The following is a 23,305-nucleotide window of genomic DNA, read 5'->3' as shown; positions in this document are numbered from 1 at the left end:
CTGCAGGTAGGATGGACAAGTTTCAGGCGTATGGATCGAGAATCAATTATGATTTGTAATGATGACTATGTCAGAAGTGTAATACTAACTTTGAAACAGCTTCGACGGAATATAATGTAAAATAGTTATGTAATATGAAGAATTTAAAGTAATGAAGAATATGATGTATGATGAATATTGAAGGATAAGAATAATAAAAATGTTTAACGAATATTTCGATTGTAAAGATATTATTTCGTAAAGGCTGTCAGAAAGTTAGAGAAACAAAAGTCAGATAAAGATTCATATGCTGTTCTGTGTGTACTTGTCTGCGTAATATGAATGAAAACTTATATGATTTTATGAACAGCTTAACGACCTAATCACCAGTTATTCATATGTATGTCAACAACGTTACAATATTGTACTTCGCTTTGAGAGAGAGAGAGAAGTTCTTTCTATAGTATAACACGTGCGTGCGTTGTATTTTAAGCTCACGCACAAACAATACTTGATCCAGATATGGACGATAGGGTCCATGGTGGCTCAGTGGTAGAGCGTTCACCTCTGGTGCATGAGGTCCCCGGTTGAAACCCTGCTCTTGCCAAGTGAACTTTGTGATGGAGAAACACCGTTGTGTGGGTTTCCTCAGGATTCTCCCGTTTCCTCCCACTTTCTTCATTTCATCATTTTCATTCATTTCTCATTATCACTGTCTCCTTTAGCCTAACCGGCATAATCATTGGACGTAAAACTCAAAAAAATCATTTCATTTCAGATATGGACGAATGACGTACCCGATCAACAAAAGCAAAATCGGGGAATCCCCGTTTCTCTTTTGTGCTAATCATTTGATGCCTCACTGCAACAGGAAATCGATGCATATCTTTCAGTGCCATCTACAGACAGTGGTGCTATTCAGCCGGTTCGCACCGGTTCGCCAGAACCGGTTGTTAATATATTTCGAGTTTGTTAAACCGTTTGTTATACCAGGCATAACAGTAAATTTTATCCAGTTATACCCAAGAACGACCAAGTTTCAGTTTGTTTAGCTTTGTTCTTAAAAATTCTTACAGCTACAGGGTTAGATATATAATCTCTCAGAATAAGGTATAAGCTATTTTTTCTTAATTTCAAATGGGCTGGTTAGATATCAAGAAGGAAAACGGATCACATGAGTGCAGTGGTGAGGGTTATTTACATTTGAAACGCATACATACCATTATCAATAATTGTTGATCCATTGCTGGGTTAAGGTGTTTCCAATACTTCTTGACAAACATCTATTTTGGATAATTCGTTTCCAAGATATTCGCAGTGCTACCTAATTTCGTCACAACACCTTATATTAGGTTGCTGTGTAGGTCTCTACTTGTCACTTGTGGTATCCAGTGAAAAATTTGTCTTTGTCTATCTTGCATGATTTGCTTCCTAAGAGAGAGGGAGAGAGACAGGGGCGTAAATAAGGGCCCCGCAGACCCCGCATTGCGGGGGGCCCATGCCATCACGAGGCCTCCAAATTGCGATGTAGGACATAGAAAAGGGGCCCCATTCCACGTTGTCTGCGGGATGGCCCCCAAGCCCTTAGTTACGCCACTGGGGAGAGATATCTTTCTATGTATCCACCTACTATGTCTCTCTCTCTCTCTCATATATATATATATATATATATATATATATATAACCAGTCACCAAAAATTAGAATAGCACCACTGCCTACAGATATGGAAGAAAACCTCCTTCACTGGAGGAAATCTCATGTCAGTGAATTTCCAAAATTAGCTCTTCTGGCTTGTAAGTATTTGTGTAGGTACCAGTGTTCTATCGGAAAGTGGATGTAATAGTTGTGGATGCAATATCGTAACTGATGCTCATACTTCACGTACAGTTAGTGCAGAACATGCGAAACAACTGATTTTCTTTCCATGAACAAAAGAGCTCGTTCCTAAATAGCAGTGTCATGAACTTCAATGCATCATACATTTCTAGTTGAAAACTGTGCTAATATGCATATTTCTAAACAAGACAGTTATTGTTCATTTTTCTCTGTATGTGTGATGTGTCTGTTTGTGTTCTTCTAAGTTAATTCGTTAGCTTTACAAATTTAACACTTGGACTTATTATTTTGTAGTATTCTATTTTAATATCCAATTAAAAAAAGAACGCGATCAATCGAGATCTCTTTCATGTTATTATTAAACTGATAATCTTTTTGTATTAAAGAGCTGTACGCAAAGACGTGACATCTCCCATATGAAGAGGTTTCTTGTTATTGGTTTTGTGCAAACTCATATCTAAAAGTGTTCATGTTTTTATTAAATTTAGGCTAAAGCTTACGTCCTATATCATTATTCAGTTCTGTTTGTGAAATTAATTTAGAGAGGTTCTAAGTCATTCCTAATAACAGTGCACCTAATAATGCATATTCTAATACTTAAGCAAATCCAAAGAAATAGGGAAGTGTTAATACTACCTAAACAGAATATGTAGGTCTGTGTAGTGAAATGACAGAATGGAGGGATTTGTTTGTTTTAGTGGGCTGAATTATGTGGCTCAACTTACATCTAGTAACCACATACAAATAAACGGAAAATTACTACTTTGCACAAAAAACTAACAAATTCTTGTTTTCCTGTCTGTTTAGATTTAAGCAAATTTTAGCACAGGCATTTGATTTTTCACTCGCAATGGCAATACAGCACAAACATTAACTGTAGTGAGGATATCAAGTTGACTCGGTTAAGGAATACAGCCATGTTAATGATGAGAAATATTTTGGAAGGCATAGCTCCCCGGGTCTGCACTAGTTTTGGTTTTATCTTCGAAAGGAACATCATTTCTGCCCAATACAATTTTTACACAAAGTTTGGTTTGATTCGGTGAAGAAGTGTAGCCGATAATATAAATTAAGTACACAATATTTATGTGGATTAAGTAGACGTAGAAACATCTCTACCCCACCGCCGCCGATTTGGACTATCTTCAAAAGGAACCAAATTTTTAACCCATACTAATCCTCTGTAAATTTGGCTTCATTCTGTTAAAAAATGAAGTCAAAAGAGAAAACTAAATATTAACATGGAATGCTGGGAAGCATAGTCCCCAAGCCCTACATTAATTTGACCCATGAAACGGAGCGTTTTTCTGCCTCATACGAGTATCGTGCAGTTTGGTTTCATTCGGTTAAGAAATGCAAATGCAGCTACTATCGCGAGCCAAAAAGCGTTATATATATATATATATATATATATATATATATATATATATATATATATATATATATATATATATAAAGCAAAACCTGCCGCAATTTTTTCGAGGAAGTGTGAAACACCAATATCGAATATCGATATTGACGATATCGGATATCGATATCGAATATCGACAATATCGGATATCGATATCGAATATCGACAATATCGGATATCGATATCGAATATCGACGATATCGGATATCGATATCGAATATCGACGATATCGGATATCGATATCGAATATCGACAATATCGGATATCGATATCGAATATCGACGATATCGATATATCGACGTCGATATTTTTGCGATATCGATGATCGATATAAGATGATATCGATATCGACGATATCGATATATCGACATATCGCACAGCCCTAATTACATCTGTTGCTCTTGTGTATAACTTGCACACTGTTTATACAAAATTAATAGTTACTAATTGGTTTGAATGTATCATCTTTTCGCCCGTCCCTGTAATTATAATGACACACTTTACGTCATGATCCATCCTATGGACACCTCTTTCTATTCATAAGTAATTTTCTAAAATAGCATGGACATTTACTGGAAAAACTCTTCGAAACAAATAAGCTGTAATTCACATTGTGGAACCACGATAAACTTTTAAACTATGAGAACTCATTACGAAATTGAAAGCGTTAGATCTACTACTTACGTTGTAACAGATACGAGTAAATAACGTAAAGGATGTAACCTATTCTTTAAATTTGAATCCATGTAAAAATACAAATTCTGATTATCTGTTACAATTTTCGGTCTAAGAGAATCAGAATTGAAAATGAATGTTACATTAGATTTTTCCATTTTCTTCTTTCTAGGCAGATAGAGGTCGAGATCAAAGGTATTTTTGCGATATTAAACCGATATTAAATCATCAAAAAGTCACTTTTTTGCTATTAATTATTTTTATTCTGTACTGATCAATGTTGAAATTGGAAATACTTTACTTCTTCCACGTTTAACTTGAATAGAGGATTGACAGATGAGATAGAATATATTCTTGCCTCACTGAATCCATGTCGAAAATCCACTTCGCAGTATCTATGACCGTTTTTATTCTATAGAATAAGCGTTGAAACCGAAAATCGTGCCTCTTCCTGTTTGAACAGAATTATAGGAATGAAGATAAAAGCTATTCTCTGAACACCTAACCCATTTCAAAAAATATTCTCCGCTGTATCTATATCATTTTTGCTCTGATACCAGTTTACAGACAGACATCTGATGAACATAAGCATTCATTAACACTTTCCACACTTAAGCATAGCATAGTTTGGAAATCTAAAATAGTGGTTCTTAGAATGAACAATTTCATTCTACAAACTTCTCGTAATCATTCGTTATCACTGTCTCAAAGTAAGAGTTGCAAGAGCATGGCTTAGATACCTTACTTCTGTCAATTAAAATATGTATATTCTTTTTTATATTACTATTACTTTATATATAAAACAATTAATTGTTAAAAATCGCCAGCAGAGTTAGAAATGAACAAAATACAATTCATGTTCTGATGGTGATTTCATGGTATGTTGCTAAGTCCAATGACCTATGGTATTATACCTTAACAGAAAAAGACTTAGGTACAGTACCGTTATTTTTCCAAGTTTCGTACTGTTGTCTTATCTATTACAAATTGTTCTAAATGTATAGATCCTATTTATAATACTACTTCTAGATATGTTAAAAATAAATTCACAAATGTTGCAGTTGCAGTGGCGAATACCAATCAAAACTTGGTACTACTGTTGAAACTCGTACATATCATCATACATATGACCAATAATATTTCTATGAATGCAATTCAGTTACAGCTGTTAATAAGGAAATATCACGTAGTTTTGCTTTACTGTCTACACTTAAAAATATAACTAGGTATATACTTTACCAGTTGCGGTTGGTTCTCCTAAAGATTGAATTTCGTCCTTCAGCAACTCTGATTCTTCAATCTCTACGTGACCCTTTTTCTTCAGTTCAATGAGCAAATCCACGAAATCATTTCTTATTATATTATTCTTTGCTCTATATTCTATTGTCTCATTCACAACTTTCCTGAAGAATCGATCAACTTTCTTCTCCACAATACGCACTTTAAGAACACTAGCTAAAGCTGGCACAAACTGAACAATCATAAACTTTAACTGTGAAAATTTACTAGACGCTTGGAACACTCTCTTTCCCATTTCAAGAAACTCCGCTTTGGGATTCTTTATAGAATTACAGTCAATGCCCAAAGCACAAGAACCAATAATATCAGACGTTAATCTTGAAAGTATATCTTTCATGTCTAGTTCCTCATTTTTTCTTGCGAGTTCTTCCAAGTAACTATTCAATTCATTAGCACACTTCACCATCAAGGGAAAAATCTTTTTCATTTTTCCTGACGTAAACGTTGGAGTCATTTTGACACGAAGTTCTCTCCATCGCTTTCCCTTCAAAGCAAATATAGTCTTTGCCATTAACGGATCAAGTTCTTCGTCCACTCGGAAATTATGGTCATGAAAGTAATCAAAGTCCTTTACAACAACATTTTTAATTAATTCCAAATCCCGTATTATCAAGACTGGTTTTGAAAAGAAAAACATCCCACCAAATTTCTCGCCATCAAGTGCTTTATAGATGGTAACTTGGTCTTCAACAGCTGATCGTCTTTGTAATGCAGACTGAGTAATGTTTCCAAAGAAATAGGTTGGCTTAACGTATGGAACTCCTCTTCTCTTCCAGTGTTTAAATACATAGTCATAGTAAACGAAAATAACCAGAAATAAACTGAACGCTAGAAAACCAATGTCTATTACCCATGATCCTGAAAAATGGCTCATTTTCACTTCACTGACATGGGCAAAGTTTCTTGTAGTTACCACTACAAAAAAAAAATCACCTGTAAAAAGGAAAAGGAAGTGAAATTTAAGATTTATTGCACATCTTTAAGGAAATGTCACATTGACTAATTCTTTTTACCAGATGACATTTTTAAAAAAAGTTTTGTTACTTCCAATAAGAATTACTATATACTATAAATTCACCAATTTTCATTCAATGCACAAAAAATGTTAGAAAAAATATTCAACTTCAGTAGTGCGGCTTAAATGTAATAATTAATGTGTACAAATAATAAATAAAATATAACTAATATATTTTGTAACGTTCTGATGATCAACCTGAATAGAATACCAAATGGAACATACATTGATTGTTCCAGAATAGATACCTCAATCTGTTTCTTTGCAGGTCACATCAGAGACAGATACTTTTAATATACGAGGGTATTTTATAACTTCCTGCAAAAATTCCCGATAGTGCGTTGCTGTGTAGGAGATCGTGATTGGGAGCTAATTTGATTTAGATATTTATTTGAAGAAATAATGTGCAACAGATGGTTACACATAAGAAAAGTTAAGTTCGTAACAAAAGTTAATACTAATTGAAATCTATCGGGGCTGAACGTTTATAGAAACTACATAATGGATGTTAGAACAATGATGCGGTTTGTTGCACATTACAACACTGGCAAAAGTGACGTGAAACCAAACTATGTTCTGCAGGGCTATGCAAAATAGTGTTGCCCATGAAATCGGACGAACATTTTTTAACATCTCGTAAGTTTTAGTACAATTCTAATCTCGTCTGTCTCGATTTTCGAAGAATTCTTTCCTATCTCGTTTTGTCACAATTCTCGAAAAGCATTCCTCGTCTACACTGCGAAAAATCCGTTTTGCGGACAGCGATATATTGTAATATACGGTATATTGCACAAATATACGGAATCCTTATGTTTACCACGGAAATCAGTACGCAGCATACATTATCCATATGCTATACAAGCACTGCCATTAGATGTTACATCTTCCGTATATTACATACATATACATATGTTACATACGTCAGCTATATGTTACGTCCGTCTATCTGTATGTGAGATTCTGACCGCCTATACACAGTTCTTTCGTTCGTAACGCTTATTCGAAACACTTATACGCAAAGTACATTGTATTTTTTCAGTTATACGTTTGCTGTACATTAAGTCCAAAAACTACAGGATTTACACATGTAACCAACATTTTTACGTACGCCACATAAGTTTTTTTTTTCCTCTGTGTAGTTTTGTAAATTTATATACAAATTTTATGTCCTGATTTTCTTCTTAATTTAATCTCGAAGTAATCAAAACCCTTCGGCGTCAAGAGAGGTCCACGAAGATTGATATAACATCATTTAAACCATAGATCAATTTATTATTGAAGTATACTCTGTAATGACTTGCGTATCTTTAAACGTTGATAAAATACTTTTCACTGTGTTCATGCAGCCTCTTTATCAATTTATAGTTTTTTTTTTAATACTGTCAAGATATGTGTATTTGGACACATAACGAAACATTTTATTTCGAACTATGGGACATTTTGTTTTAAAACTCATTATAGTGAAAATAATAATCGTTTATTTAATGTTGAATCACTTTTCGATTTTTTTTTCTAAGTTCATTTGCTTTTCCTACCAGGAAGTTTTCTTGCTGTCCGTCATTTCTTTCTTACACTTGTAATTTCTCAATCAATAAAAACAACAGATTGTTTTCCTATCAATATGCCTATCATCACCCCACCTTGGTTAATCTATGAGCACGCACTTTTTCATCAAGACGGAAGACATAGTCAACGACCGAGAATATCAATCCGGAAGGAACATTGAACAAAAACCTTTGGGACACTTTTGGAGAGGTAGTCCGGATCGCAAGAGAAACGGATCAACATATAGGAGCACGAACCACGATTTCGTTTTTACAAGAAGTTTACATTGCTGTGATTCAGAGAGCACTTCGCCTTAGCGTTGTAACTATCAGTTGCGACGGAAAATCCGTTAAAGAGTAATTTCAACTTTGATTAGATTTACTGTATTCGCAACGTTGGTTTTTCTGCCCGCGTTTCGATAACCCTTAACTCTCAACTACTTGAACGACCATCCGACCAGATAGAAGGATAGACGGACATCAATCCACTGGAAGGATCATCAAGAAGGCAACACCAAGATTTACAAGTAAGTGCAAGTAGATTAACCAGTCCTAAAAGTTGCTCCCTTCTCACACTTTTTAACCCCTTTGACATCACGATCTGTCTCTTTTTGCACATGTTTGATTTTATTTACACGCAACACAGGTCAGATCCCGTACCTTACGTTTTGTCAAATTCAATGTTTACAAAATCCTGGGCGCAACTTGTCAGTTCTGACATCCCCAATTTCACTATCTATAAGTGCATTATCTGAGCTCTTGGACTGACAAGGGGCGACTGCACAATACTACGAATTACGTATAGTTGAAACAATGTTTAAGATATGTATTAGTGCTTCCTGCGATTCGAGACTTATGACGAGAAACTTCTCGTCTTGTGAGCAACACTAATCCATAGCTGTTATTGCATCTTGATACGCTTGGCGCATAACAAGGGAACCGCGGACAAAACTCGAAAATGCAAAATTTAATTTTAACTGAGATTGTGCTTTAATATACAGTGTACTGTAATTGTGCTATTGCTATCTGTTATGGTTTATTTAGAATAAAATATGGTGCTTTATTTTCAGAGCAGCTTTCGTATAGAGTGGTGACCGTCATCCAGGATTATGACACACTTCTAGTTTTTAAATAGTGATGGGCACGAAAACCGGTTTTTAGGTTTTAGAAAAACCGAAACAGTTTTTTGAAAATTTTCAAAAACCGTTTTTTCACCGAAAGCAGTTTCGATTTTGTCCAAAACCGGTTCGGTTTTTCACCGGATCTGGTTTCGGTATTCTTCAAAATCGATTGCTGTTTTATTCCAAAACTGGTTCTATTTTTGACGAAAATACTGTTTTGTTGTTCTCCGGAAACCGATTCCGTTCTCACAGAAATAGTTTTATGTGTTTTCCAAAAGTTTTCTCCGAAACCAGTTTCATTGAAAAACCGAACCGGTTTTTAGAGAAAACCAGAAACCAGTTTCGGTGAAAAACCGCTTTTTGAAAATTTTAGAGAAAACCGAAATGTCCGTTTTCCGGGTTTCGGTTTTTCTAGAAACCGGTTTCCACTTTTCATAAAGACCTGTTTTGCCCATTCCTATTTTTAAGAACGTGTGTTCCCAGAAAAGCAACATCTACTTCTAAACTCTTTCGGCGTTTCTTATCATCCCTAATAATTTCCTCCCTCCCCCTTCTCATGTGATGAAATATCTATTGGTTACAAGAGCTGTTCTTTATAAATATTTAACTCTTGTACAATTTAAAGTTGCTAACTGATGTAAATGTCTTACTCTTCGCTCACTTTTTATAGAACGAACCTCTCATGGATATTCATGGTCGATGATTTTAAGAGAGAGACGGAGGGAGATTCAAATGTGGGAAAAGAAACGGACACATTCACATATGCAAGGTTAGAAGTGGAGAAACAAATTATCGGATAGCAGCAATATTCTGGGGGGAGATTGTGATTTTGTGAAGCATAAGAATCAAGGTTTCTCAGTCGAACAGTAGAAGTTCGAGAAATGAAAGTTTTTAGTTTTACTTCTCACGATTATTCCTTATATGCTAAAAGAGACGGGTGTTTTTTCTACTCTCCCACCGGTAATTAAGCCCGAGGCCATGTTCACGAAAGACACATGGTTAGCCACTTAACCAGTAAGCAGAGCTTATAAAAGACCAACACAAATGTCCAAAGAAAATTTCCCATTGATTACAATGTTAGCTTTTATTTAGATTCTTCTGACTCTTATACCCTTTTATCAAACTTCATACTTTTACTAACTTAGGATAATATTTTACGAACGTCATGTCTAGTTCCCAGATTGTTGGGTGAGAACGTTTACTTCAGAGACTTGTCGTACTCCACACACTGACCTTTCTCACCTACCATGCACTTTAAACATTGTTTTATGGACATATTGTAACGCCTGTTTCAGTATTTATGATAAACTGCCATTCCTAATAGAAGTAATAGTGTATTTCCAATTTACATACCTCGAAAGTGTTGACATTCTTGAGGTGTGCGAGAAGAACGAGGTTCATCAAGCAGCATTCTCCGTGGACGAGTAATTAACATACTTGTTTCATTGCCGAGATGTTCGAAACCTATCACCGAAAACTGTGAATTTTGTAATTCCTCATTCTCCAAATGCTAATACCTTTCTCTTCCTGCGTAATTGTCTGATCCTTAAATAAATAAATAAAATAAAAAGTTCTCTACCTTCATTCGACAACTACGGATATAATACTTTCAGGTTCAACTGCGAAAGTTTGATTTTTATGCGTCACAAAATTACAATTTTCCTGAGAATATGGATACTGTCTATCGCTTGTTTATCCAATTCTAAGCTTGCATATGTGGATTTATCCTTTCTGTCCTCATATTTGAATATATCTCTCTTTGTCACGAACTAACATGGCCTAGGATCAAACATTCGAGTCTTGAAACCAGAATAAGCCTCTACCAATGGATATCGTGACTCCGTACAGATTTGTGTCTTGTAGGCTACGGATATTTAGACGTTTCAAACAGGAAAAATAGACAAAAAAGTCAGTAAAACAGTCGCTTTCCTTCAGAAAATTTCGATCTTCAAGACGCTTCTCGCAATGCGCGAGCAATCACAGAAAAAGTGCATGATATTCTGACAAAAGTTGAGGAAGATGCATGTAAAAAGTCATGACATAGGAAATGACATAAACATCCATAATAAGTGTTTAATCATTTGGAGAAACCTGTCTGAAAAGTAGTCTTGCCACTTCGGTACTCAACCTGACATATTTTGTTGAATTTTCGGTTGCCTTGCATTTTAGGATAGGTTTTTCTCAGGGGTTGAAGGAGTCACTTATTTTTTTTAAATTAATAATTAATTGTTATTCCTTCAAGTTTTTATACGTGTTAAGCTCCCTTGGAAATAGCTTTTCGATTAGTAAAATGCGCATCAAAATATGACTAACGGTTCTAGATAATTGCGTAGATCCATACATATACATACACATACAGGTCAAACTAAGAACGTCCTTTTTTTAGTCGTTTAAAAAGCATACCAAAGGTATTGTTTCAGTATATGAAAGCATTATAAAACTATCATGCATATATATATATATATATATATATATATATATATATATATATATATATGTGTATATTGATTACTAATTATTATCAGGGGGAAAACGGTTTTGAGTTGAGTTTAACGCCCCTTGCAGCAGCGATGCTATAGGAGATGGGACCTACTGATTAACGTGGAATCCGAACCACATGAACTCCCACCAGGAATCGAATCCAGGTCTCCCATGTCAAAGGCGGGAAAACTGTGTTTCAGTCGTAGAGTGTTTATCTTAGGTACTTGGGTTCCTTAGTTCGATCCCAGACTAAATTAATTTGTGGCGGATAACATTGTGTCCATGGGTTTCCTCGGGGCCCCAGACCCGTAGTCAGCCCGAATGTAGGGGGGCGATGGAAGTTAGGTGGGCCCGATCCAAAAATATTAGTTCATTCCATATTATAGTTCATTTGCAAGCCTACCGTGAAAATTTTAGAGGGGGGCCAGTAAAAATTTAGGGGGCGGCCCTCTAGACCCCCCTGGATACGGGCCTGGTTCTCCCTCATTGTCATTCCACCAATTCTTTCAAATTCATTAATCATCCATCTCCTTTAGTCTAAAGATGTTTAGTCCTAAATGTTCTGGAGCGCCCTAGGAAAGTCATCCGTTGAAATCTTGTTCACTACCGCCATCATATTCACTTGAATCGATACATCATCCTCAGAAACACTCCCACTTGAGAACATATTTGAGCTTAAGAGCATGAAATCAGTTTGCACCAAATCAGGTGAATATGAGATTGTTGAAAGACCGCAACCTTTTTTTTTTTTTAACCAAAAACTAACACCAAAAGCAACCATTGTTAAAACGCGAGAACTATTTGAACACTTTGCTTCAGCTAACACAAACAAGCATGTCCATACGAGTTCCGCATCATTCTGTACGTTCGCTACATGGCGCGTTTACTGCAAAACAAGAGTTCATTACAGCACGTTTACTCCATTCTCTCAATAATAACAACGAATAAGGAAACGCAAATGTGACGGAAGTGCTTAAGTGGATTAAAGTGGATGACTCGCCTCGGGCGTATACGACCGGCGCACAGTGGAGTATTTGACCCTAAAACCCGGACAAAAGTCGAAAAAAAATAAAATTTGAAAAATACATGAAATAAAGTTAATTTCTTGTTCTTCGATAACTGGCAGATCTTGTAAACATAAATTCCATTATTTAAATATGAAATGAACGTAAATAATAATTGTTGAAGTCATTCAATTTTTCTGGCAAGCGAACTTAAATTAGTGTGTACAGTTTTTGAGGTGTTAATTTTAGTAATTGTACTAAGGTCATTATCAACAAAAACTGTATTGTTTTAAAGGGCATTGAAAGAAGTTTTAATTTTATGATATATGAACATTTTAGCTAATGTTAAGAGCTTTTTTGCAAGAAAAAAATATAAAGTTTAAAAGTTAAGAAGTGTTTAATGTTTACGTTCTGATTCTAGTTGATCAATGATTCCTTTTGCATTTAAAAGTTCAATCTTTCGTTAATTTAATCCAAGAATAAAATTTTGACCGAAATTTTGCCTCATGAAAATAAATAAATATTTATAAATTATACTATCTAATTTGTTCTCACGTGAGTTCAGAAGGCCTTACAGCTGTTCCCTGAGTTTAATCTTTAGTTGATTGAGTTTATACAGAAAAATAGAACTTATTTATTCAAGTAGGGTTTCACGCAATTAATTCTATAATAAATGACATCTACTGAAACTTTTTAAGTTCATAAACTGCACCATGAATTATGAGGCATGAAATTTGTTGTCTGTCCTTGTTTCGGTTGTCTGTCCTTCATACAAGGATCAGGTTTTTCGAATCAATATTACACTTAGCCTAGAAAATCTCTATTAAAAATGGTAAGGGAAATCAGAAGAAGAGAAAAACCATAAAGAGACGAAGAAAAGAAATTCAAACCAGTTTCAGAAAAGACATGAGTTTGTTAGTGCACGTCCCTAAGCAAGGCCACGGCAATACGAACGAAGAGAACACTTCGAGGAGGGTTTTTGCTGACCACGAAACTGCTGCCCGAATAACTGGTGTGGATTCGAACTTCATAAAAGAATTCAATATTATTCTGCAAGCAATTTCTAGTGGCCATGAAATAGACGTGGAGAAATTTCAGAACTTCGCTACTGCCACTGCTAAACTTTATGTGAAACTATATAATCGGTACCCGATAACTACAGCCCTACATAAAGTTTTAATTCGTGGTCCAGCAATCATAAAATATGCTATTTTGCCCATTGAGCAACTCTGAGGGGAGGCAACTGAGGCTAGAAACAAACATTTTCGACTTAATGGACGCAGTTCAGCAATAATAGCAACTGTCTTCAATGAGCGACATCCTAATCGTGCCCTCCAGACAAAAGAATAATTTCGATTACTTCCTCTCGAGTTAACATCCCATCCTGCCTACAAGAAAACAATTAGAGACAGTCAGTTTTCATCCATACATTGGTCCACACATAACAAAATTTAAGTCTGAGTGACAACATAACCTATTCTAAATTCATTTACAACTTCAAAACCGTTGCAGATTTTGCAAAAATATCTTTAGCGTTGGATTTTTCTTTGAATGGGAATGTTGTTTAATATGTCACATGATGATAGTCATTTAAAATAATAAAGTTGATTCCAATATGGCGGCCACCAAGATGGCAGACGACAACATTAACCACGTCATAATGTTTATCCCTACCACCAACATTGATTCCAATTGACTTCGAATTGACTGTATTTCAGTTTCTTAAATATCTAGCCCGTACTTTTGGCCACACCCTGTACAACATATCTAAAAAAGTGTATTGCTGTTTCTATTTTATGTGTATGTTACTTTTTTATCCATTATTTGATGTAGCAAATGTTAATTAATAGCAAAATAGCAAGAATTTTCTCTTAAAATGTTTCAAAGTATTTACCATAGACAGTTTAAAGCAATAAAAAAATATGGAATTTCCCTGATTTTCCTGACTGTTCAAAACTGCAGGACCAGGTTTCGGCTATAATATATCTTTAAAACTATAGGTAAACACAAATTAATGTAATTTAATTGATTATTTTACGATACTAAATGGTAAATATTTTTGTCCGGGTTTGAAGATTAAATACTCCACTGTGTGGCGTAGCGAGTTTGTGGCGCGGGAAGAAATGTATGTAGAAAACTAACGTTGTATATATATATATATATATATATATATATATATATATATATATATATATATATATATATATATATATATATATATATACACATATATATATATATATATATATATATATATATATATACATCGTTAAGTAATCAATTTTGAGGAAGTTCCGGAACTTATTGACTGCACTGTGAATGTTTTGTTCTACACAGCATGGCATAATTCCGACAGTACCATTCGTATTGTTTCCAGTGGTTTTCAAACAAATTTGCAAGTAAAACAAATGAGATTTTCTACATGGTGATTTTACAATATGGTTGTTTTGTATTGTCGCACTAAATATTATGATGAAAGGGAAAATTTTAGTTTTTTGTTTAAATTTCCGAAGCTAGTAACTCTTAAAATATTAAATAGATTAAAGGTAAGGAAACATATTGCTCAAAAACAAATATAAAATACAGTGGTAACTAGTGTTACGAACGCCTCTGGTTGCGAACACACTTTCCGAACAAATTTGATTCGAATGCTTCGAGGCGTACGTGATTTTGGCGCCATGTTCCGCGTTGTTCTTGATACGATTTTCCCCCTGAAGTAACCTTCATTAATGGCTCGTAAGAAAATGAAAAATATTCATGGAGGTGGTGTAAAGAAGCCACAGTATATTATAGTACAGTTTATATTATTGTATATGTATATTTTTTTGCCTCAAGTAAATTCAAAAGGAAGTCAATAAATAAATAAATAAATAAAAGGATGTTTCTAGGGCAGGCGAACGAGTTAATTGGATTTGCATTAATTGCAATGGTAAAAATTGTTTCCGTTCATGAACGGAGTAGAAAAAGGAATTTAGTTCGTATCCCGAGGTATCACTGTAATACCTACCGATGCTTTATTTACCTAACAATAATATGACTCATTCATTACTTTTACTAATGATAATATAGAAGTGAGCGAGACATTTTACTTTTTTTTTCTAGGGGATTTTTGTTTCACTTTACATTTCAATCAAACGTATTGAAAACACAGTACGTAGCTACATTAAACATAAATAAATAAGTAAACATTCATTTTTATATACCTACACTGTAGTTATCATCACATCATCATCACTGATCACATCATCACATGTAATATCTTCTTTTCCAGGTTTATTCAAGTACTTAGATAAGACGGCAATGATGTAAAGATACTAGCAAAGGATGAGCACAGGTCGAGTGTTCTAGCAAACAAAGTTCCTGAAGAAAATATTTAGCCACAAAGGAGATGAATATAACAAAACAATATAGAACGTTACACAATTGAATTTCCGAATGGGTACAGTCACCTATAGAGATGTTAACGTGAGTAATGTAGAATATTAATTTGTTAGAGCTTCCTTGTAAACTGAACAATTCAAGGCAGAATTATTCACTACGAGACAAGACACAAATTTCGTGACAAGACACAACGTAAGACAAAGTTCTTTCATTAAAATCAGATAAGTTACAGTTCCCCTAAACAAAACAAAAATAAATCCAAATCATATCATCATAAAAAATGGAAAAGTGTAATAACTGCAAGCCTATATCATCGTGAAAAACTTCATGAGTTACGTAAACAGATGAAAGCCGACATATCAAAGAATGAAATGAAATCTTTAAATTTTACGTCCCACGTTTATGCCGGTTAGGCTAAAGGAGACGGTGATTATGAGAAATGAATGAAATGGTGGAATGAAGAAAGTGGGATGAAACAGGAGAACCCCGAGAAAACCCACGCACACGGTTTGTCCACCACAAAGTTCACGTGGCGGGAGCAGGGTTTGAACCCTGGACCCCAAGCACCAGAGGTGAACGCTCTACCACTGAAGCCGACATATCAATTGCGTATAAAACATTCATTCTAGAATCTGAACTTTTTATTCATAATGATCAGGGCCAACTTTGGAGTTTTGTCAATAGCAAAATCAAACATGTCATCAGTCTCCTTGACTTACAATGAAAAAGAACTAAATCCTGACAGTGAGATAGCTCAAGCCTTCGCGCATTACTTTCAATCTGTTTATAACAATGTCTCAGCAAAATGTGACGTAGACTGTTTAATATCTAACAAGACGGAATGCAGTAGTCTGTTGGACAACCTTCAACTTGGAGAAATACAACTACAAGAAATTGAAGTGGCTTTAAAGGCACTTAAACCAAAAATGTCATGTAGATCTGATGGCCTTCCTCAATATGTTGTCAAAGGCTGTATTGATATATTCAAACATCCGCTCCATAGTATATTCAATATCTCCATAAGAACAGGCACTTTTCCGGACATATGGAAAGAAAGTTTAGTGTGTCCAGTGCCAAAGTCTGGAAATAAAAGCGAAATACAAAACTTCAGACTTATAGCTATATTATCTCCTTTTGCCAAAATCCTTGAGATTATTTTATATACACGAATTCTGAATCACGTACAGCTAGCTATATCAATATATCAACATGGTTTCTTACGCAATACATCTACTGCAACAAATCTAACAGTTGTAACAGATTTTATACCAATCGAGTTAGACAAAGGCGGCCAGGTAGACGTTGTTTATACAGTCTTCAGTAAGGCATTCGATGTCGTGGATCAAGATGTTCTAGTGGCGAAATTAGTAAACCTAAACTTTACAAAGTCGGCAATAGAATATATTGTGTCGTATTTACGTAAAAGGAGACAATCTATTCTATAGAAGGGACATATCACTAGAAAATTTGCTACTCTGTCTGGGGTTCCTCAAGGATATCATCTGGGTACTCTACGATTTCTCCTACTTATTAATGATATTCCGCTTTTTATTGGAAACTGAGAGTCTGCTATTCGCTGATGATCTCAAATTATATTCTAAAATTAATTCAACTGAAGACTGGATACAACTACAACAAGATCTACAGCGAGTTCAAACATAATGCGATGACAACAAATTAGTAATAAATGTATCCAAGTATAAATACGAGAAAAAGAAAAAGAAATCCCATCATCTTTGACTACACACTGAAAGAAACTAAACTAAACCAAGTACTCTCAAAGATTAAGGCGTTACTTTTGATCCTGAACTAAATTTTAATCAACACATAAATATGATAACAAACAGCGCATATAGAAACTTAGGTTCAATTTATAGAATAGGACAAGACTTCTTCAGTGAGACGTTTGCAACACTTTATTAGATGGAAATTAGAATATTGTTTCATTATATAGACCCTCAAGAACAAAAAATACTCCCAAGAAATAGAAAGAATTCAAACGAAATACAAAAAATAAAACTAGTTATTATCCCAAATATTTTTCCTACAATGATCTAGAATTAAGTAATTTATATATGTAACATTTACTGTATGCACACAACATTGTAATTGGGCATTAAGCCTGTTGTGTCGTATATTAAATAAATAAATAAATATCACTTTCACAACATGTCAACTCTTTCCTCGTAGCTAATTCGTGAACAGTTTCCAGTATTGTACAGAAATACTTTCTATGGTAAGTTCAATAAGGGCTCTTGAAGGAAATCCCGCCCGCGAAAAAATAACATTATATCGTTACGAGCTAAGATATGTACTAAGTTTTGGATACAGCTATTTGTAATCAAAACTAATTCCCTTACACGCTAATGATAAAATGTTATTATTATTATTATTTTATCGATGACACTTCCCTCAACAACCATTAGTGGTCAATTCCCAGAATCTCAGAAGGGTCTTGCCTGAAATCAGTAATGATTTCAGATTTCTGCGGAAGGGATATCAATAAATCCGGGGTGAAATATAGTATTACAAAAATACTTGGAATCAGCATTGAGCACGATAGGTTATATGGTCCCGGGGGTTGAAATTCCTCCCTCCGGCGTACCCCCTGAAATCATCATTTCCTCAGATGTAGTTCTTCCTCCCTAAGTAGTGCTTCGGATCCCGTTTTAAGCGGTAAATCCGTTCTCATAGACTTAAAGAGTTGAAAAGGACGTCAAACTTACATCGATAAGTTCGAAAGGTTTATAAAAGAGCGGGACGTAATGAAAACTGTAAGTTTAGGAAAGCTATTGGTTTGGTAAGATACCTTTGGATACATGAACGTGTGAGAAAATAGGCCTAATATCGCATAAAACACGATAGACAAAAGCCAATCTGATTGGATTATGGATTAGTTCTAATGAAGTTGAATCTAAGTTTCTCAACCTGTAATGTTAATTCCTCTAAGTTCCTATCTATTTTTAACGACAAAAATCATGAGATTTTCACAAACAAAAATATCACATATTTATGTAAGTAAATCTTAAATAAGGAAATGCAAAAACACATCTCAAACTTACCGTGATATCCAGTGAACAAACATCTACACACTGTGTTATAGGAGCACAGATGATTCACTGTGAAAGAAACAAAAGAATTTCTGAGCGTAAAGGAAGAAGGTCTGATAACGCGGAAACACTTGTAGATAAGACGCTGATGTCTTTATTGCTCTTTCTCTCTCTGCTCTCTCTCCTCTTTCTCTCTCTCTTTCCTTCCTTCTTTCTTTCTTTTAGACGCACACTAACTCAAGTCGCTACGAAAGCACACAAAAGAACTTCAATTTACTACCGCGATGTGCTCAAGGCCTACTACTCGGTGCTCTTGGTGAATAAATACTTCAAACGAAAAAAAAAAAAAAATCACATAGAAGAATGTAAACAAAAAAATGCGTAAGACATGATCAGCTGATTTTCTTCTGATGGGCGTTTTCCTCTATCAGCGAATAACGCGGCGAGAATTGTTTGTAAATTCCCTAATATATTTGTGTTGCATTTATAAATAATGCAAATAACTGTCATTACTATCGATATTAACAAAATTTACTTAATAATGCGGCTTGGCTCTCTATGCATGGGCGCCCGCAGTAGTGAAACAGGAAGAGCACTTTGCCCCTAGATAGAGAAATCACTAATCATACGTCCTGAGTAAACGGGATGTCCCGATTTGAGAGCACAAAATATTGTCCCTATTTTTTTTTTTAAAGAAAAGAATACATTAATGACTTTCAATAATAATCTACTAATTATTGTATTTTCACCAACGCAATTAGGTAGTTTTCGCGCAGAGCAAAAACTCGCCTTAGCGTCCCCCCTAACTAACCAAACCAAAACTCTCCCCGACTACACCTGGTATTAACATCACACAGTAATTCTCCTATTCCATTTTCTCTTCAAGTGGTAGGTCAGTGGCGGCCTTAGCGAGCAGGCCGGGTAGGCACGGGCTTACCCAAGAATTTTGAAAAATATACAAACGCTAAGAGATAGAATACAGAGTAAATATATTTTCCATTATTTATATTAATGGTAGATAATTATTTAACAAATAACATCAATCACCACTGTAAAAGTAATTTCCTACTGTCATTAATCAAATGAATATATGTATCCATAAACGAAGGAGTGAGACTACCCAAAATTAATATCCTGGATAAGCCACCCCTGGATAAGCTTGATTTCAAAATTGCAGTACATAATTTAATTGTTAGTACAAGATGAAACACCAAACCAATGAACATTTGATTGCCAAATAATCTGAGGGTAGCTTGCTTAACATATCGTAATAACTGCAAATCGGAATTATATCGGAATGTGCGTATATGTACTGTGCACGCAAGGAAAGGTGGTTTCTGACAGTTGGGTAGAGCAGGTGGAGTATTGGAGGCGGTGTTGCCAGAGGCTCAGCAACAGAGACAGCAGCTCTGGCAACAAACGTAAGACGATAGCAAGTCGTCTCAATTATCGGCAACAGCGCGATCAGTGACCTTCGTTGTCTAGAAACAGCGTGGAAGAATAGTGCTGTGATTGGCGAACAATCCTCCCTCTCGTTTAGTTTACAACATGTGCCGCTATCTGTCAGAGGCCACCTTTCAGTTTAGATAATAGAATGAAAATGAAATGAAATCTTTAAGTTTTACGTCCCATGGTTATGCCGGTTAGGCTAAAGGAGACGGTGATTATGAGAGATGAGTGAAATGGTGGAATGAAGAAAGTGGGAGGAAAAGGGGGAGAACCCCGAGAAAACCCACGACCACGGTGTTTGTCCACCGCAAAGTCCACACGGCGCGAGCTGGGATCGAACCAGGGACCCCAAGCACCAGAGGTGAACGCTCTACCACTGAGCCACCGCGCCTCCTCGATAATAGAATGAATCAACAGTCTGTTGCTTTAGAATAGAATATTTAATTATGACAAACAGTCAAGCTGTTGTCTCGAGTATTATACCCGGACATGTTGCAAATCTCTTAAATCGATCGAAGTTAAATAAAAACACCAAAAGTTGGAACTAAAATTTAACTTTGGGGCCTTTTGACTGCAAAGATTTTTACAATATCCTCAAAAGATAGCTTTGAAATTAACTTATGTTCCATGGATATGATTCTAAGGTTGGTGAGTCGCTGTTGTCCTGTTAAGTTTCTGAGGTAATTTTTTATGATCTTTAGTTTGCTAAAACTCCTTTCCCTGCCTTATAGTGAAAAAATATATTTGTTCAGTTTTGCCCCTCCCACACACACACACACACTTAGTTACATCTCTGTGTGTTTTAGAACAGTTCCTGTTGTCAGCACAATATAAATTATAATATATTTGCATGTTCATTATGTGACACTGCATTTATATTTCCTACTGCACGATACACAAGATTTCGATTCATATTTTCACTTGTACTTTCGATTTATATTTTGTACTTCTCTCTCAGTATGAAATTATCAATTTATTCCAGAACGAGCTTTTGCCGCAATTTATTTGTATATATGCGTCCGCTTTCTCTTTATTTCTTTATTTTAAGTTTAAAGTTCCACGTTTATACCCTGAGGCTAACGGAGATGGTGATGATCATAAGGAACGAAAACTAATATAAAAAAGAGAGGACACTGTGTTTGCTCACCACAAAGTTCACTTGGCGAGTAGCAAACGCAGGGACAGAACAATTTTTGGGTGACAGCTTTTCCTTTCGTATATCCAAGAGAATAGTATTATGGTTCTGGGTCCACGTTTCATTAAACGTCTGGAGGCCGTCCCCTCTTGCCCCCCTTCTGGCATTGTCGCTTATGTTTATTTGTGTATGTATATGCGTCTCGCTATTAACTTCTCAAAAAATAGTAACTCTATGGTGCTTAGGTAATTTTCGTAGTACTAAAGGACAACCAACTACTAATACCTTCTTTATGTTATCAGAAACACCATTCCTAAAAGGCATAACCGTGGAATGTCAAACTAAGAAATTTCATTTCATCATTCGATCATCATTAGTCATCGCCTTACTACTACCATCTTCCCATCATTACAAAAGTGCCATAACAAATCATTTCTCACAGATTATGAGGCTCTTGTTCAAAACTTGTCAATCACTTTCCTTTCATGTAAGGAACGTTAGCTTTTATAAATTGTCATAAAGTGTTGCCCACGAGATGACATGAGATGAGAAATGTTTTCTCGTTTCGTAATTTTACGTAGTCTCGTCTTGATTCTTGAAAAAAAAAATTATCGTCTCTTCTCGATTCTTAACAAGCTATTTCTTGTTTCGTTTCAATAATGCATTATCTGTTATCTTGTAAATATATTTATTTTAGCATCTAAAAATGGAATTTTAGAACCTAAATTTCCATAGTCAGTATTATCTGTAAGTAATATCTTTATTATATCATAATTCAACGTTGTATATTATTATTTACTTGTGAAACAGTAATGAGAGAGATATTTCTGCTGAATTGATAACTCGTATTTAATCAATTTCACATTCTTTCACTAAAGTGTGCTATACTATGAAACCTAGAAGACAAACAAAACGAGTGACTATTCATGCTGATAAACCTATCCACTATGTAAACCTTTTGAACAATTCGAGGACGAATTCACAAGACAATAACGAATTCTAATGAATCCTGTTTGATAATGAGGTAATTGAATACGAGGTTCTGTGAAGCAATTGACGTCAGCACTCAGTACATGTAAATGTACAACTCTTAAACGTATTTCTTCTCTAAATGTTATCTCAGCGTTTGTGAACGTAATATTTCATAAACAATTATATAAATTATTTGTATACCTAATTATATATTCGATATGTTGCTTCCAAACATAGGCATATTTACAAATAGTTAAGTTTATTTGGCTCATATACGCCAAGATGAATAATCGGCAATAGTAAAGCTAAATGAAAGCGTGTCTCTTGGCAAGTAATTGTTGTACCCTAAAATTTATACTTACTGTTAGAGATTTAAAGCGTTTGTCCATGAACACGTATTGTATTCTTTCTTCATCAATATACAATAACATGCAGCGTCGTAACTTAGATTTTTTTTCTGGGGTGCAAGTATTAGCATTTGGCACCCTAGCAAAAATCGTTTTTTCTAATTCTTCGACCCCTTCTTTCCATCTTTCTCTTACTCTTTGTGGCCCCCACTCTCCCGGCCGTTAGTTATGCCGCTAGGCCTGTTCCATTTATGACAAATTAATTAATGGGACAATATTGACAAATCACAAAGCCATACGAATAAATATTGTTTCTTGGGCCCCTAATAGTAGACATTTTTTTACTGACTCGTTTTTGTTTTATTTACCTTTTGTATCCTGTTTTATTTTAACTTAAAATGGGCCCCCTTGAACGGCGGGGAGATTCCCTGGGAGAGTAGTTGAATCCCTGCCCCCCACAAGTTACGGCCCTGATAACATGGCATAATATACGCACGTACGGGAATAGGATATTATATGGTAGTGAACTCATTTTTCAGCGAACATTTGTGTGAACTAATGCCATTTATTTTACAATCTCAGTTATAATGGAGTCGTAGTTAGTA

At 35.1% G+C, this 23,305-nt stretch overlaps 1 pseudogene across 1 annotated transcript; it reads right to left on the bottom strand.

The window, feature by feature from the left end:
• Positions 1-5,141: 5,141 nt before the first annotated feature.
• LOC145668565 (cytochrome P450 9e2 pseudogene) lies at positions 5,142-19,028 on the bottom strand (annotated as a pseudogene). The gene is given in 2 exon segments (XR_014128047.1): positions 5,142-6,134; positions 18,810-19,028. The product of XR_014128047.1 is annotated as a cytochrome P450 9e2 pseudogene (transcript).
• Between the last annotated feature and the right edge of the window lie 4,277 nt (positions 19,029-23,305).

Source organism: Thermobia domestica, chromosome 13 (assembly GCF_964235325.1).
Source record: "Thermobia domestica chromosome 13, izTheDome1.hap1.1, whole genome shotgun sequence".
NCBI classification, from domain to species: Eukaryota; Metazoa; Arthropoda; class Insecta; order Zygentoma; family Lepismatidae; genus Thermobia; species Thermobia domestica.
This window is presented reverse-complemented; position numbering and strand designations above follow the sequence as displayed.